General features: G+C 36.1%; 1 protein-coding gene and 1 non-coding gene across 7 annotated transcripts in view; both read right to left on the reverse strand.

Annotated features, from left to right (window-relative positions):
- Positions 1–18,954, reverse strand: part of NRG3 (neuregulin 3) — a 1,119,166-nt gene that overhangs the window by 650,503 nt on the left and 449,709 nt on the right. The gene's annotated exons all lie outside the window — the stretch shown is intronic.
- Positions 1,766–1,871, reverse strand: LOC126963443 (U6 spliceosomal RNA). The gene has a single exon (XR_007729081.1). It is a non-coding gene; the product is annotated as a U6 spliceosomal RNA (small nuclear RNA).

The following is an 18,954-nucleotide window of genomic DNA, read 5'->3' on the forward strand; positions in this document are numbered from 1 at the left end:
CAATTACATTAAAAAGGGGGCAAAACATGTAAACACACACTTTTTAAAAGAAAACATACAAGCAACCAATAAACATTTGAAAAACATTCTCAACATCATTAATCATCAGATAAATGCAAATTAAAACCACAGTGAGATACCATCTTACACCAGCCAGTATGGTTAATATTAAAAAGTCAAAAAACAACAGATATTGTGAGGATGTGGAGAAAAGGGAATGCTAATATGTTGTTGATGGGAGTGTAAATTAGTACAGCCTTTATGGAAAACAGTATGGAGATTTATCCAAGAACTAAAAATAGAACTACCATTTGATCCAGTAATCCACTACTGAGTATATACCCGATGGGAAAGAAATCATTATATCAAAAAGATATCTGTACTTGTATATTTTTGGCAGTACTATTCACAATAGCAAAGATATGGAATCACCTTAAGTATTTATTAATGGAGTGTGTGTGTGCATATATATAATATATATGGTATGTGTATACATATACACACATATATATAACATAAATACCATATTCTATATATATACACACACACACATAACATACACACATACACACACCAGAAATACCATATACCATAAAGTATTACTCAGCCATAAAAAAGAAATCATATCTTTTGCGGCAAAAGATTTATGAAATCTAGGACTCTCAAGGCTTAGTAACCAAAACACTATGGTACTGGTATAAAAATAGATATAGATCAATAGAACAGATTAGAGGAACTGGAGGCAATGAGCCTAAGTAAAATAACTCAGAAACACAGTAAAATACTTTATGTTCTTACTTATAACCTGGAGCTAAACAATGGGTACACATGGACATATAGCAGTAAATAATATACATTGGAGACTACGAAAGATGGGAACATGGGAGGAAGGTAAGGGTTGAAAAACTATCTATTGGATTACCAAATCGTTTTTTGGGTGATGAATACACTAAAAGTCCAGACTCTACCACTATGCAAAATATTAATGTAAGAAAGCTGCACTTGTACTCCCTAAATCTATAAAAATAAAACAGATATATACATATAAAATAGATAAATCTGTCCTTAGGAATTATAGTTTTAACAATTCAAACCAGCAACCTTGAGATAAAAGAAACTTTAGAAGTCAGCATGCAATAATAATGCTTGGAATAAACCTATTAATACAATATAAATATCATTTTCATTTTACAGAAGAGAAACTGAACTATGGAGGGCCCACACAGCAGTCTTATTATTTCACACTTCATCCATAGAAAGGCAGGGAAAAGCCGAAAAAGCCCAACTCCATAAAGAAATCTCTTTAATATTCTGCATTTCCAACCGGGCTGAGTTTTGGACTCTTTTAAGCTACATATATTCAAGCTTCTGCTTGCCAAACACTCTATTTACCACTCCAGAGTAATAAACATAAGAGCAATTAGAAGGCACCATTTTTTGGTAGTTCATTCATCTTGGAACCCATCTACCCAACACCATTATTAAAAATATTTTTATTTTTAATTTTTGGGGGGTACATAGCAGGTGTATATATTCATGGGGTATTTGAGATGCTTTGATTCAGGTATGCAATGCATAATAATCACATCATGGCAAATGGGGTATCCATCTCCTCAAGCATTTATACTTATTGTTACAAACAATCCTATTACACACTTTAAATATAAAGTGTACAATTAAGTTATTATTGACTATAGTCACCCTGCTGTGCTATCAAATAATAGGTCTTAAACTTTCTATGTTTTTTTTTGTACCCATTAACCATAAAAACAGGGAACGTTTCACAAATTTGCATGTCATCCTTGTGCAGGGCCATGACAACTTCCTCTATATTGTTCCCATTTTAGTATATGTGCTGCCAAAGCAAGCACCCAACACCCATTTTTTTGAGCACACACTAAAATACTGTGCAAAGTAGGTACTGGGGTGAGGTAGGTGGGTACAAAAATAAAGACAGTGCTTGACTCTGGGGATTTCTATTACTTTCTCTTTCAAATTTTCTTTTCATTTCATTATGGCTTTGGATTAATGTCTAAACACTGACTTGATCTTCAAATTCCTTCATGAAAATGAATATCACTCACTTTAATTACTTAAAAATCTTATTTTTCCCCTTAATAGTCTTAGCTTTTATTTGAATCTTTTATTGTGGTGTTCAGAAATCCAAGCACTTTCTTCTCTGCCTGGGGCATAAAGAAGGGATAGGCATTGCAACACAAGAGCCTGGCTTGAAGCCCTGCTTATGCATTTGCTAACTATGTCAATTGTCATGGCAGAAGTAGAAAAAAATATTCTAGTAGAGCTCGTGGAGAGGGCACTTTTGTCAGTAGTGGTGTGGTGGCTCCGCATTTTACACAAGAAAGGCTTAGAGAGTGGGTTGAGGTGGGAACTAGACATATCTTAATGCAGTCTTTGCATAGGAAATATGTTTTTACTTCTATGGTGTTCTCCTTTGGATGGGTTGAGAAACTGAGATTATAACAGGGCTAACTCTAACACTAGCCCCAGCCACCACCCCCAGATTCTTAGTATCTTGTCTGCAAACCACGCTGCAAAAAAAAGTCAATCAAGAGAAGTTTCCTCCTCAAAAAATAAAGCCAACTGTCAAAGCCACTTTAGAGAGTATTCACTCTGGCTGACTGGAAAAGTTATGAAAATTATATTAAAGTACTTTAAAAGATGGATAGTTGTTTAAGTAAAAGGACTATATTTTTAAGCTGTCTTATATCTCCAGCTCCAACCTAGATGGCATATTGATAGCTGCACAACAGAAGATAAAGAAATGCTAAATCAGGTTGAATGGATACAACTTCCCAGACATGGCATGTGAGAAGTGCACACAAGCAGGAGAGGAAATGCAAGCATGCAACCAAAGTGTTAAGAACCAAAAAGACCAAAAGCGACACCAGAAATATATTAAAAGTCAAAAGAGCACTTGGAAGCTTAAGATATTTGAATCTCAACATGTTCAAACTTAAAAAAAAAATAGAAATTTAAAAAGTTTTAAAAAGAGAGAAAGTTACTGATATGGTTTGACTGTATCCCACCCCAAATCTCATGTTGAATTGTAATCCCCATAATCTCCACATGTGGAAAGGACCTGATGGGAGGTAACTGAATCATGGAGGCAGCTTCCCCCATGCTGTTCTCATGATAGTGAGTGAGTTCTCACAAGATCTGATGGTTTTATAAGCCTCTGGCATTTCTTCTGCTGGCCCTCATTCTCTCTCCTGCTGCCCTGTGAAGAGGTGCCTTCTGCCATGATTGTAAGTTTCCTGAGGACTACCCAGCTATGTGGAACTGTGAGTCAATTAAATCTCTTTTCTTTTTAAATTACTCAGTCTCAGGTATTTCTTCATAACTGTGTGAGAAGAGACTAATACAGTTACTTCCTAAAAATACAGGAAATCAAGAATGTAGTATTAACTCCTAAAATGTCACATTTGTTTAAAACAGGCAGCTAGAATGTATTCAGTCATTAAGTCATTTATCATTTCGAAAACATCCAAGTCTTAGGGATACGCAATCAGATAATAAAACAATTACATTGTTCTTCAAATCTTCTCACATAAAGTACCCAATATATCAATCATTTCACTTCTTTGAAGAAGTCTCATCCTGTACACCCCTGTTCATTTTCTTCATGACAGTGTTGGTATCATCTTAAGCAAATGTGGGAAAGGCTTGTTTCTTGATACTACATTGGGACTCTGTGTTTTAGCCTCAGATGAAATTTAGTGTGCCGAGTTCTGAATATACAACTTAATGCTTCGTAATGTACTTTTGCAGATCTGGGTTTGCATTACTACTTTACTACTTGCTGGCATTTTGAACATGAATAAGGTGAATATATGAAAGCATATAATTCACGGGGTTTCATGAAGCCTAAATGAGAAAAGAAGACAATGGGTGGTAGAGGGATTTTCACAGTGTTTGGCACCAAGCACATCTTTCCCGTCTTTACTAAATAAGTCAGCACATATTTATTGAGTATCAGCTGTATATCTAATTCTGTAATATCTCTGCATGATGCCAATTAAAGTCATTTATTTAACAATCTATCATTGAGTATCCACTATAAGACTGCTGAGTACTGTATTAGTTCCTGGGGTGGAAAGCGAGGAAATAGTTCAGATAATAAGACACATGACTTTCTCCCAGGAGCAACAAGGCATGTGTGACTGTCATGTACCCAATCTACACTCTGCTAAGTGCCGGGCAGGGGAGAGTGGTATTTAGGTGGCTAATATACTCATAATGCTTGCTAACCTCTAAGCACTTGTTTAGAGACACTGGATGTGGTTATAGCATTTTAAAAGATAAATAAGCCCTCCATAGGGTAGTTCATGGATTTCTCATGTGCTATTACATAGACTAGATCAATAAAGTGTGGGATGCCCCCATTAATCACTAGTAAGGTGATGATCTCACGAGTGCACTACTTACAACTTGACTATCATATTGATATCAGAAAGAGAATTGATCCTTTTCTGCATTATTCCATAAAAGTTTTTTATATTTTTACTTTTTTCCAGAGAGGGGCACACGTTATGCTTTATTCAGTCATGTTTGTCTCATTCATGTCTGTAAGATGTACATCTTCATATCAATGCACATGAAGGATATCTACATGGGGCAAAGGGAAGGTGTGTGGATCTTATTTGACTCTAGGCTTAAGCATAGCCAACTATTTTCTTTAGCAAGTTCTTAATTTATCCGAACTTACTTATGTAATATGATTAAAATATTACTTATTATTCATTTTTATGAGTAAAGGCCCCAATGCATTATAGACATGCAGTAAATATTAATTTTATCATACATCTTCTGTTCTTTAAACTTTTCCTTTCCATTTGAATAGACATTTTTCCAAAGTATACATACATCCAACAAACACATAAAAAGATGTCCAAAATTGTTAGTATTTATGTAAAGTAAAATCAAAACTACAATGAAATATCACCTCACACCCATTAGAATGCACAACAATGAGTATTGGCAAGAATGTGGAGAAATAGCAACAGTCATACAATGCTGGGAAAAGTAAAACCACGCAACTGCTGCAGAAAAGTTTGATCATTCCTCAAGATGTTAGAGTTACCATATAACCAAGCAATTCCAATCCTCACATAGGAGAATTGAAAACAAAATGTTCATACTTCTTTATGAGTGTTTATAGAAATATTACTCATAGTAGCCAAAAAGTGGAAGCAACTCCATTGTCCACCAAGTGATGAATAAACAAAAAAAGTGGTACATCTATACAATGGAGTATTATTCACTAATAAAAGACATTAGTTGCTGATTCATGCTACAGCATGGGTGAACCTTGAAAGCATTATGCTCAGTGAAAGACAGTAGGCATAAGTCTACATATTACATAATCCCATTTATAGAAAATGTCCAGAATAGGCAAATCCACAGAGACAGAAAATAAATTAGTGGTTGCCAGAAGCGGGGAGGAAGAGTGAAACTTTATGTTCCTATCTTTTAACCTTGGTTTCCTATAAATCCTTTTTTTATGTTTCCAGTTTAGTAAGAAGTAAAAGGGGACAAATGTGGCTCATTAGTTAAGATTCTGCAAATAAATAACAGTCAATTTCATGTTATGCCTTTGTAAACCATTTGAGGAAACAAAAAACAAAAAACCCCATGTACCTCCCCAAAACTCTTTGCGTTATTGACAAACTTGACTCTCAGACCATTGTTTCAGAACAAATATTATTGAGAAAATTGGTTCATTCTCTGTGATATTTGGAAAGCAATTAAAACAAAAATCAAAGATCTATAACCATCTGTTCACTTTCAATTCTTATCTCTCCATTTGCAGAAATAACTGCTATGTATTATACTGCTTGTGGATCATTCAATATTTTAAGTATGAAAGATAATGGTGGCCTTTAGCCTGGCCAACATGGCAAAAGTCCGTCTCTAGTAAAAATATAAAAATTAGCCAGGTGTGGTGGTGGGCACCTGTAATCCCAGTTACTTGGGAGGCTGAGGCAGGAGAATCGCTTGAACAAGGGAGGCAGAAGTTGTAGTAAGCCAAGATTGTATCACTGCATTCCAACCTGAGTGACAGAGCAAGACTGTCAAACAAAACAAACAAACAAACAAATAAAAAAAAAGAAAGAAAAGAAGGAAAGAAATAAAGAAAGAAAGAGAAAGAAAGAAAGAAAGAAAGAAAGAAAGAAAGAAAGAAAGAAAGAAAGAAAGAAAGAAAGAAAGAAAGAAAGAAAGAAGGAAGGAAGGAAGGAAGGAAGGAAGGAAGGAAGGAAGGAAGGAAGGAAGGAAGGAAGGAAGGAAGGAAGGAAAGAAGGAAGGAAAGGAAAGGGAAGGAAGGAAGGAAGGAAGGAAGGAAGGAAGGAAGGAAGGAAAGAAGGAAGGAAGGAAGAAAGAAAATGGTGTGGTGGTCTTTGAAAGTTATTGCTGAGAAAATTTGGCATTTTTAACAGAAATTCCAATTTAAGCACAGATAGTAGGCTAGAAATCTACTATCTAACCTTGCCTCTCTGATGGTGGAAGCCATGAGCTCCCCTCCCTTTGTGTTGTCTGAAGCTGTTTCCCAATCTGCACTACAAAGTAGGAAAATAGTCATTTTCCTTGTTATCCTAAAGTTTGAGAAGAGGGTACATTCTCTGTCCCTTCCACACTGCACTCCATATCTCCTTTTCTCTTCTACCGGTGTGACCTTTTTTTGGTACACACATAGTAAAATGAGCTTTTACCCATCCTACCTGGCGAACACTTCACCAAGAATCAGATTTACTTCATGTAGAGAAGGGTTCAGTATATTATGGTCCCAGGCCCAAAATCTGGTCTGCCACCTGTTTTTGTAATTACAATTTTGCTAAAACAGTGCTGAGCTCATCTGTTTATGCATTGTCTATGGCTTTTTGAGCTACAATGAGTTGAGTAGTTGTGAAAGAAACCATATGACCAATAAAGTATGAAATATTTATTATTTGACCCTTTACACAATTTACCAACCCTTGATATAAAACATTACTGGGGAAAGTGGCTTTCTCACAGATTATATATTTGAATTACTAGACATTTTTGGCACTTATTTCAGTGCTTTAGTGTGACATATTTCAAAAAATACATGTAGAAGATGTCTAACCACCAATTAACCACTATGGTATTGAAGTAAGACAGACTTGTTTTTGATCCTAATTCTGATATTTTACCAGCTGTATGATATTCAATACGTTCTTAACTTATTTTTTTGTTTGTTTTTCTTTGTTTTTGAGAAGCAGGGTCTTGCTCTGTTGCCTAAGGTGAAGTACAGTGGCATGATCATGGCTCAATGTTGCTTTAAACTTCTGGGCTCAAGTGATCCCTGCCATAGCCTCCAAAAGTGCTGACTGAACTTACTGAATCCCCCAGTTTCCCTATTTGTAAAATGGAGATAATGAGAGTACCTACCTGTCAATGAGAATGATTTTGGCTGAGAGTTCAGAAAACCCAACACAAATGGCTTAAATCTGAAGGAAAATAACATTATCTCTTTTAGCAGGAAAGGGTTCCTTGATTGTCTAATATAGTGATTTACCTAGATCCCCAAAAATAAAGGACTAATTCTGCTGAGCCATCATTGGCTATATCTTTAGGCTAGGCTCCCTTGTCACAGATAGCTGCCATGATTTTAGGCATCACATCTAAATATCATCACTCCTATTAACAAGATTTGAGTCCCATGCCCACTTCTTAAGCATTCTCAGTCTGAACATTGGCATTCCCCTGAGTAGCTTAATGAAGCAAATGCATGGTCATGTGAAGGACAGTGGGCTGATTGTTGGAATAAAACTGAAATTCAGTTGAAGCAAAAGGCACGGAGGATGAAATGTGAGCAGTAGCCAACAATATCAGCTAAGATTTTTTAAATGAGAATTATATAAACGAATACATGTAGTAACATGTAGTGTGTAGTCAATAAATGTTGGCACCTCCTGAGAGCTATGACATCATCTTTTTTGGTAAATTTGTGGGTAGTGTTCTTCCAAAATATATTGTTTAATATAAAGTATGCTTGAATTAATTTTATTAAGAGTTTCAGAGCAACTGCATATTATTCCATTCAATAACTGAAAAACTTCCAGGATGTAATGAGATTGGATAATTATGATTACTCAAACACAGATGGACTCTGTATCATTTTGCAGCACACGCTCACCTATCAGTGATATTTGCATCCACCTCATATTAAGTCTGTATCAAATACTTATATATCCCCAAGGTCACTCAGTGTAATTAACTGCAAAGTAAACTTAATTAAGATGAATGAATGTGCTATTTTCTTTATAAAATCACTTACTGAATGCTCAGAATTTTTAAAAATATGCCCATCTTTTTGCCCACCTAATTCTTGCTTGACTCAGACATCATCTTTTAGAGCTATTATTTGCAGTCTCTCTTATCTGCCCTCAGAGACACAGGATTCCACATTCCTTTTGTCACAGCCCTTATCATACCGCATTGTAAATGCCAGTTTACATGTTTCCTTCCCCTTCACCAGACTGTGAGCTTTGAAAAGGCAACTCCTGATACACAGCATGTACTCCTTCCCTGCTTCAGGGAAAAAGTAATGAATGAATGTAAATGTCCATTGAGAATGTCCATATTGAGAGAAAGTTGCCCTTATTTACACATCCCTGACCATGACCATGGCGAGACTCTTGCTTGCACTCACCAGACTGAAAGTCCCATCCCTTTTGCTCCCTTTCCTTCTCCCACTGTCTTCAATAATACAGAAAGATTGGAGCCATCTGGCAGTATGCTGTTTTTCTTTTCCTCCTTCCTGGCCAGGACATGACATTTTTCCATGAGAAAAAAATAATAAGGAGACTGAGACCCCAATCAAAATTAAAAGTCAATGCAGTGGGTACCTATGAACCAAGAAAAGTACCTTGTAGGTATTCTGAGTAGGTGTGAAAAGACTCCAGGAACTAAAATTGCTAAATTATGAGACATTTATTTAAAACAATCCCATCAATGATATAAGCATAGAAATCTCCAAAACCTTAGCTATGGATACAGTGACAAGACATACAACAAGAAAAAATGTCTATAGAAAATGATGAATACAGAGTTTTGAAAGCCCCTGCTTCCTATACTGAGGGACATTCTACGAAAATGCCTCCATGTAGCAGTAACTCTCTCTTTAATCTCTGCCTTTTGAAATCTCATCCATTTTCCCATACGCAACTCAGAGTCAATTCAGCTGTGTACTCTTCCCCAGTCTTTCACCTGGCATTAACCTTGATCTCCTCTCTGCTTCCTCAGCATTTTGCTGCTATTCTTATTAGAACATGTATCACTCTCTGCCTTGTGCACTAGCTATTTTGTGGATGTTTGTCATTCCTGAAGCCCACTGGGGAGATCCTGAACTCCTTAAGGTCAAGGGCCATAATTTGCTCATCTTTTCTTCCCCATTGTTATGGACCACCTAAGCTAATATAGAATAAAAGACAGGGGTAGATCTTGATTAATAAACATATCTGAATATATTCTTCCCATTACACTTCACTGCAAAACTGAAAGTCTCTTTGTGAACAGACTGTTTTCTTTACGCAAGTAGGGTTTTGAGAAATGAAAAATTACGTTCGAAAACTCGATTGTTGATCCTTTCTGTGTGATCGGCTATATAAGTAGAAAAACATTCTTTTTTTGTTAGGGTGAGGATATTGCACCAAATATAAATGCCTATGTTTGCCTAGTTCTGTTTCTTGGGAAGACCTACATATCCTTCTAATTTAATTGCCTCAAGAGATTGGACTTGGCAGGTAATTTTGGATCCTAAATATCAGTTTCTTTCTCTATCTACTGTCTTCCCAAGCATTTGAGACCAAAATATCACAAATGGATCACATCAGAGCCACGAAAGGTAAGTGATTGATTGTCTCCTTGATATTGATCTCATGCCAGTAGAGAGGTGAGACAACATGGAAATTGCCTTCTTTTTGATTTATTCAAGAAACAAGAATTTCACCAAAGTCTGGATATCATTCAAAACCTAACTATAGGGCTGCTGTGTAGGGTGGTGGATCCCCCATTATTGCAAGTACAGGTTGGGTCAGCCACTGATCATGGTGTTGCAAAAGGATTTCTTACTTTGGTCAGTGTTGGACTAAATAGCCACTAAGATCCTTTCTAGGTGTGTTAGTTTGTGAAAGGTCAGCCCTGTATTTAAGCTGGGAGAAAGAGCTAGAGTGGCAGAGGAGAAACTGTCTGCTCCCCATTACCCTTGTTCCCCATGACATCAACACGCAGTTGGTGGTGTCACGATGCTACACAAATGTGAGGCGTAGGCTTCCAGGCTCAAACACAGCATGTACCAAACACACTGACACAGCGTCTCAGTCAAAATTTTGAACTGTGAAAACTGATTAATTTTGTATCCAACTAAAATTCTATTTCACAGCAAAGCAGTTCCCCAGCTGTGAGAGGCTGAACACTATGGCTCCAAAGAAATCAATAATCCTTCTCTGGTACTCAAGGCATCTTTATGTTTCCCTTTAGGTGACAGACAACTTTATTTGACCATGGTTCTGATAAATCCAACGTAAGCATTTCAACCAGTGGGCAAAAAATTGCCCATGAAGTTATCCACTTCTCTCTGTTAGGTAGTCTCTGGATCACTGCCAGCAGAGCAGAGTGGAGCTCACAGGCTGGGCCTCTGTCTGCTCTCACTCATGCATACTCCTTGGCATCCAGCTTGTTCCCATCTGCAGAAACATTATAATTTCCAAATGTTGAAGGGGTTCTAATAGTGCTGAACAGAAATGTGTGCACAGTCCAGCTCCAAAATTGGAAAATGTTTATTTTTGTCACATCTTCCCCTTGATGTAAAACCATGGTCCACTTTCATAAACAGGTTGCATGGTCAAACCAGCTTTTTCCAGATAGGTTTTAAGGAAAAATGACTCTAGGTATAGCCATAAAAAATAAAAAGAGAAAAAAAATAGTTCCTCAGTGGGGAGCGACCAAGTTAAAACATATATTTTTTCCTTCTGATGTCTCCAAACCATTAGATATGGTAACATGAACTGCAAATCTTCAAGAAGACCATTTAGGAAGCACAGTTTGCAGTTTATTTGACCATGGGAACCTTTGTTCCTGGCTCCCATTGAAACTGAACTGAAATTCCACAGAAGCACGGTTTAGGAAATGCTGAGTTAAAGTAAAACCCATGGGTCTACAGCATCAGGGAATTTTCATAGTATGGTCCAGAAAATATCAGAGAACCAAAGCCTTTTACACAATGCAGAGACTGGTAAAAATAGCACTTGCATGGAAATGGTTCCTTTTTATGAAAAGGCTGAGGAAGCTATAAAATCACTTCTACTTGCATGAGTGTCAGACCAAGAATAAAAAGAGAGAAGACGAAAAGACGACAGGTGAAAGGAGGGAAAGCGTTGAGGAACATGGGCAGAGAGTGACCAGGTTCAGCAGGTATTCTGGGCACAGGCAGAAGGTGTTTTTCCAGGTCTACATGGAGACAAAGCTGAATTCTCAGGTCAGTAGTAAATAGTGTGGGCCTAGTTTTCAAGACATAGACTAGAGATAACTAAGTTTCTATTCTAAAAGTCCAATCATTGCAGACAATGAGAGTTCTCTGCAGTAAATATGAAAGCTAGGAAGCAGCAGAGATAAGCTCAAAATGTTGTTCAGTAGAAAACACAGACTGGACCACTAGATGGCCAGGACTGAGACATTAAATGGAGCAGTGGGCAACAGAATCACTCCCCAATCACACCTGGTTAATGTCATCAGCAATGCCAATTTAAAAGAAACATAAATTATGCTAAGAACCTCAGTGTATATTATTATATTTCAGATGTTAAGTTGGTGCAAATTTATGTTGACAACTTAGTAAGCCAGGTGGACAAACTTGTACTTACAACCAGGTAGGAAACAGTATGGAAAACACTATTCATCAAAAGGCTTAAAAATATTTCTAAGTTTTGACCTCATATTTCCACGTGGAATCTGTCTAAAGAAAACATCCTAAATATGAAAAAAAAATGTTGTTCAAACATTTGTATTGCCCTATATCTATATGAATAGAAACATTAAAATGGCATAAATTTCCAATAATAGAATAGTTCAGTAAATTATATTTGGAGTCAAACAGTGGGATTTTATGCAGTTATCAAAGGTGATGTTTATGAAGCAACTGTTAACCTGATTATAATACAATGTTAAACAAATAAAAGAGAAAAACCAAAGTATATTATGTAATCATGACTACAAAAATCAGGTAAATATAGCAAAAATGACCGGAAAATATAGCAAAACAGCAATAGTAGTGTAAAGTTTATATAATTATAATTTTTCATGACTTTGCTTTTCAAATTTATTCAGAAGCTTCTAATTTTTCTTTAACAGGTATCATTTCTCTTAAGAAGCAATATTTTTAAAAGAATATTAGCCCAGGGAAATAAATATTCTTAAAAATGGTGCCAATACTGAGTCTTCTTATTAAGTTATTCCTAACTACAGATGCATATTTTGGAAAAGATCCATATATAGAAAATCTTTATGGCCAAAATTATTATTTGCTGTAATGAAATATCATCAGGAAAGTGGAAGAAAGAGAATCAATGCACACTAAGAAATTCCTACCTCAGGCAGACTGCAGAGGCCAGGTGTGGTTTGGGGGAAACCCTTGGTTTGGTAGCCATGGTCCATAGCTATAGCAGCCCAGGGAGCATAGGACCAGAAGCACAGAGCTCCAGCTTCCTGTGATGAACTGCTTAGAGAGTGGCCTTCCTGAGTAGCCATTTTGGCTTCCAGGAGTCTATTTTACATGCTGACATATAAGAAAAGATTTGGAAGGGGATTTAAGTGACATTGCCAAGAGAAAAAGCACATTAGACATTTGGTTGGGAGACAGAAATGTCATATACTTGAGCAGTTTCTTTGAAGGAATAAGACAGATTATCCTATGTGGTCAATAAATTTAGTCTCATTATTTACAATGATTCTATAACCCCTGTTTTGGATGTCTTCTTATTTCAATCTGTCCCAAACCAGGTATATGCCGCTGAAATGTAATTTCCAGTGATTCTTTTTTTTTTTTTTTTTAAAGACCAAGAAAGAAAAACCCATCAAACAAACAAAAAAACTTAGCAAAAATCTCACCTTTATTTTAGGTGATTGAGGCAAAAGAAAAAAAAAATAACTTGCAAAACTATTAATTAGTATGTTCCTAGAACAAGTGAGATTTTTATAAAAGCGCACAATGGATATAGAATCAAGGAAACTCTTCTTGTATAGAAATAATTCTTTTTTAAAAAGTTTGACAGCTCCTCAATAAAGTAGCACCCTGGCATGAGCCAAGGAGAAAAGACGCCACTCTAAAAATATCTCAGTAAAAATGGAAAGAGCTGACATTTCCTTCCATGCTCCTGGAACAGCCGTCTCTGGGACTGCATAGCCTTCGGCTGTCCAGTTGCTTTATTCTCCACTCCCCTGTATACCTCTGCTTCAGAGGCAGGGAAAGGATGCAGAAAATGGCTGAAATGTGTAGTTGGCATGAGCTTGCTTTTACTTTTTAAAACTGATCAGCTATAAAAAAAGCACTAGGAATGAATGCCAGCAACAGAATATATGGCATTCTAAAAATAAGCATTGATGAGGCAAAATTCAGGGATAAACACATTAAAACTTTAAATTCCTGGCTCATTAACTTCTAGTATGTTCCCACATCTTCCCCTCTGGCATGGACACCTGAATAGGTGTTATTTGCTCAATCATTTATTTAAATGGTTTTATTGAGTGATGATGTGCCAGGAATGCTAGGAGGTTTCTGTGAGAATAAGAGATGACTGGAAATGGCCCAGCATCTTGAAATCACTCCAGGGCAGTTACAGGTCCCCAAACCCTGACTATGGTGAGGTTAACAGAAATTGAGCAATTCTTGCTCAAACCATTTATGGACTTGACCAGAGCCCACAGGAGCAGAGGTCCATAAACCATGTTCCTCTATATTCATGAATTAGAGAGATGTTGGCCAACCAATCTGTAAAAAATATGAATTATGATGGTTATGTTAATTATCCTGGTCTGATCACTACACATTGCATAGTATTGAAACATCATTATGTACCCCGTAATATGTACTATTATCATGTGTTAATTTAAAACTTTAATTTAATTTTTAAAATTCCTTAATCCAGAATGCTACTTCAGCCACTGAGGGATGTGGCTGAAGATCTCACCCTTTTAAGACACACACATAACAAACATCCAGCAAGACCCTCATCCAAAATACCAGTGAAGATACTGGCCCTTCTTCTAGCAAATGTTCGTTCCACAAATCTCTGAGCCAGAGTGTTGGCTTCTGCAAAATAAGGATATGGAATTTTTGTTCAGGAGACAAATTCTATGTAAATAGCTATTCCTCATACCATGTTATGAAATAAATTGTGCACCCCCCCCACAAACCCTTGCCAAAATTCATAAGGTGAAGCCCTAACCCCGCAATGTGCCTGTTTTTGGAGACAGGGCCTTGAAGGAGGTAATGAAAGTTAATGAGATCCTAAGAAGAGGTCCCTTATATGATAGGTCCGGTGTTTTTAAGAGGAAGAGACATGGGAGGGTATGCGGATAGAGAAATGCTATGTGAGGACTCAGACAGAAGCAGCTGACTGCAAGCCAAGGAAAAAGACCACTGGAGAAACCACACCTGCCACACCTTGATCTTGGATCTTCAGCTTCCAGAACCGTGAGACATTTCTGTTGTTTCAGCCACTCAGTCTATGGTATGGCAGCTTACCTAACTAAGACATATCATGGGATGGTTTACAAGTCATATATGTTAGTCTACGTGAGAGAAGAAACATATCTAGTAAATTTCAGCCATCATGTGAACACAAAGAAAGGCAATTGCATTTGGTTTGCAGTTTTAGCTGCAGTACCATTTTTTTGAGATGGGGGATATGAGGGTCCCTAAGCTTCCATAATTTACTCACATCTCTGCCTCTGCTGAAGTAAACTCTTTGGGGTTTGATTGTCTTTAAGATCATTTCAATAGTGAAGGAAGTTCATGTAAATGAATCAGATAGATAGATAAAGCAAGAAACAATATTTTCAATTCCTGTCTTTCTCAGACTCTCTTGATTGTAGTCACAGTTATCTTCACACTGAAAGCTCAGCCCCATCTACTGCTGAGCCAGTCTTTCACACAGAAAAATCTTATATGATCTCAAGTAGCACAGTGGCAAGCTGAGAGTATCCACCTGGTCCTTGTAGTTTTCTCTTGCTTTACCACTGACGCTCAGGCCATGGACTGGGCATCTAGTCCCATGTCCTGTTCTCATCCTAATCTTGCTTCTGAGATGAGAGTCTAAGATCCTAGGATCCAAATAATCGAATACTCTCATTGGTTCTGGTTTGCTTCTCATACTTCATGGCCTGTATGCATTCCCTCAGCTCAGGGTCATTCTTCCAATGAACTGATCACATAGAATAAAGCATCAATGCCTAAAATGACTGCAAGCATCACTTCCTAATTTTAACCATACTAGCCTTTACTAATTAAGACGCTTCAAAGAATACACTAAGCTGTCTTTCTGGATCACCTTATTCTTTAAACAATCTTTTTTTGACATAGTTAATGTGTATTACTATTTTTTAAAAAAAGAAAATTGAGAGTTAGAGAATTTAATTCATTTGGAAAAGATTACATACATTAAAGGTGACAAGAGATTTCCAATCCTTGCCAAAATGTAGTATCATGGACTAAGACTTTAGATTTCTGGCAAAGAAGGACAGTGATCCTTGAGAAATGGAAAACAAATGAGAGATGAAAACTACATGGTCTGAAATTACAAATGCACTGGATGGGACGGAAGACACATTAGACATTGCAGAAGAAAAGGTAGCATAGGTCCCTTGCTTGGGTACATAGCAATAGAAACTATCAAAAATAGGAAGTTAAAAACAATAATGAGCATCAGTGAAGTATGGGACAACTTCAAAGTATATATTAGGCACACAACATATGTAGAATTAGAGTTCCAGAAGAAGATGAGAACAAAAAGCTATTTTTAAATATAATAGTTAATTTAAAAGATCATGAAAATTATAAACTCATAGAGTTGAGAAGCTCAACAAATTCCAAGCATAAGAAGGATGAAGAAAACTGTATAAAGGCACATCATAATCAACTTTTTTACGTCAATAAATTGAAAACCAGCATTAAATTGTAAATCTTATAAATGACTGACAGAAAAAGATGCATTATACAGAAAAACAAAGGTAATCATAACAGTAGAATTCTTATAAACCTTGCAACAGAGCTGATCTGTAAGAAACTGAAAGGGAAAAAACAGAAACAAACAAGTTAATCTAGAATGCTTTACTCAACAAAAGTATCTTTCAAAAACAGAGGTGAAATAAAGCCACTTATAGGCCTACAACTGCTGAGAAAATCCAGCAGTAACAGAGTTGCATCACAAGGAATGTAAAGGACATCTTTCAGTCAGAAGAAAATTAACAGCCAGAAATATGTATCTACCCAAAGAAATACAGAGCACGGGAAATGGCAATTATGTGAGTAAATATAAAGTTTCTTTTCTTTTTATTTAAATATTCTAAACATAATTATTTAAAGCAAAAACAGTAACAAAGTATTATGAGATTTATTTACATAAGTATGTGTGTGTATATATACACATATATACACATTGTATATACATACATATACAATGTATATATACACATATATCTATCTTATTCATTATGTATACTATATATTATATATAATTTATATATATACACAATCTTTGATAACAGTAGCATAAATAGGAGGGGAGAGACAATTGAAGAGTACTACGTAGAATTTTTATACTACACATGAAGTGATATATTACTTACAACTTGACAGTGAAAGCTAGAGGTATATACTAAAACTACCAAACAATGATATTACTTACAACTTGACAGTGAAAGCTAGAGGTATATACTAAAACTACCAAACAATGATAAGGCAACCATGAAAAAAAAATAAAACAAAGAATTAGAGGTAAGACAACAACAAAGGAAATGCAAAAAAAAAAAAAAAAAAAAAAGGAAAGGTTATCATATTGGATAAAAAAGCAAGACTCAATTATATGGTGCCTACAAAAACCCCACTTTAAAATATATAAACAGGCTAAAAGTGTAAATGAAAACAGATATACCACACAAACAATACCCAAAAGAAAGCAGGAGTAATTATACTATCATCAGACCAAGTAGACTTTATAATCACCAAAATAGGAATAAAGAGTAATACTACTAGCCTGGGCAACACAGCGAGCCCTTGTCTCTACTAAAAACAACAACAAAAAATTAGCCAGGCACAGTGGACCTGCAGTCTCTGCTATTCAGGAGGCTGAGGTGGGAGAACCTCTTGAGCCCAGGAGATTGAGGCTGCAGTGAACCGTGACTGTACCACTGCACTCCAGCCTGGGCAACAGTGTGAAAACATGTCTCCAAAAAAGAAAAAGAAAAAGAAAGAAAACAAAAGAGTAATGATACTACATAATACCACATAATGATAAAGGGATGGGTAAACTCTTCAAGGATGCATAACAATGATAAATTATCTATGCAACTAATTACACAACTTCAAAATACATGAAGCAAAAATCAATAGAACTGCAAGGGAGAAATGGACAAATCCACCATTATAATCTGCTATTTTAACCCTTACGTCTTGATAATTGATAGTCAAGAAGATAGCAAATCACTGGGGATATAGAAAACTTGAACAAAAGTCAACCAACTTGAAAAAATTCAGTTATGGTACACTCCATCCAGCGACAGCAGATAAACATTCTTTTCTAGTGTGCATGCCACATTTACTAGGATAGATCATGTTTGGGTTCATTAAACAAGTTTCAATATATTTAAAATGATTCAACTCATACAAATGTGTGTGCTCTGAACACAGTGGAATTAAGTTAGAAATCAATAAGTAAATGATATCAGGGAAAAGTCCAAATACTTGGAACTAACATACTTCTAATTAACCAATCGAGAAAGGAATAATATAAAAAGTAATTAGAAAGTATATTAAACTGAAAATAAAAACAGAGCATATCAATATTTGTAGGAATAAGCAAAAGTAAGACTTTGGTGGGAAAGTTAGAGCACTGGTAACCTGTATTAGAATTTTAAAAAGGCCTCATGTTAATAATCTTAGTTTCCACATTAAAAAAGAAGAAAAGGAAAATCAAATGAAATACAAAATAAGCAGAAGGAAAAAAGTAATAATGAGATCAGACATTTTTTAAAATGGAAAAATGAAAATCAATAGAGAAAAATCAGTGAAATAAAAACTTGATCCTTTGAGAACATTAATAAAATTGATTGACTCTACCAAGAGAGTGACGACGGGAGGGAAAAAGGTAAACACAAATTATTGATAACAGAAATGAGAGAAATGACAGCACTGCAGACCCTAGAGCTACTATTTTAAAAAATAAGAAATTATATTGAACAAATTTATGTCACCACCAACAAACAATTTGATGAAATAGAAAAATTACTTGGCCAGGCACAGTCGCTCACTCCTGTAATACCAGCACCTTGGGAAGCCGAGGCGAGTGTATCACCTGAGGTCTGCAGTTAGAGACCAGCCTGGCCAACATGGTGAAACCCCGTCTCTACAAAAAATACAAAAATTAGCTGGGTGTGGTGGCAGGCGCCTGTAATCCAAGCTACTCCGGAGGCTGAGGCAAGAGAATAGCTTGAACCTGCGACGTGGAGGTTGCAGTGAGCTGAGATCGCACCATTGCACTACAGCCTGGGCAACAAGAGTGAAACTCCGTCTAATAAATAAATAAATAAATAAATAAATAAATAAATAAATAAATATTACTTAAAACATCAAACCATCAAAGGTTTTTCAAAAATAGATAACTTGAATTTTCCTATAGATAGTTATTGAACTATCTATAT

The sequence above is a fragment of the Macaca thibetana genome, chromosome 9, assembly GCF_024542745.1.
Source record: "Macaca thibetana thibetana isolate TM-01 chromosome 9, ASM2454274v1, whole genome shotgun sequence".
NCBI lineage: Eukaryota > Metazoa > Chordata > Mammalia > Primates > Cercopithecidae > Macaca > Macaca thibetana.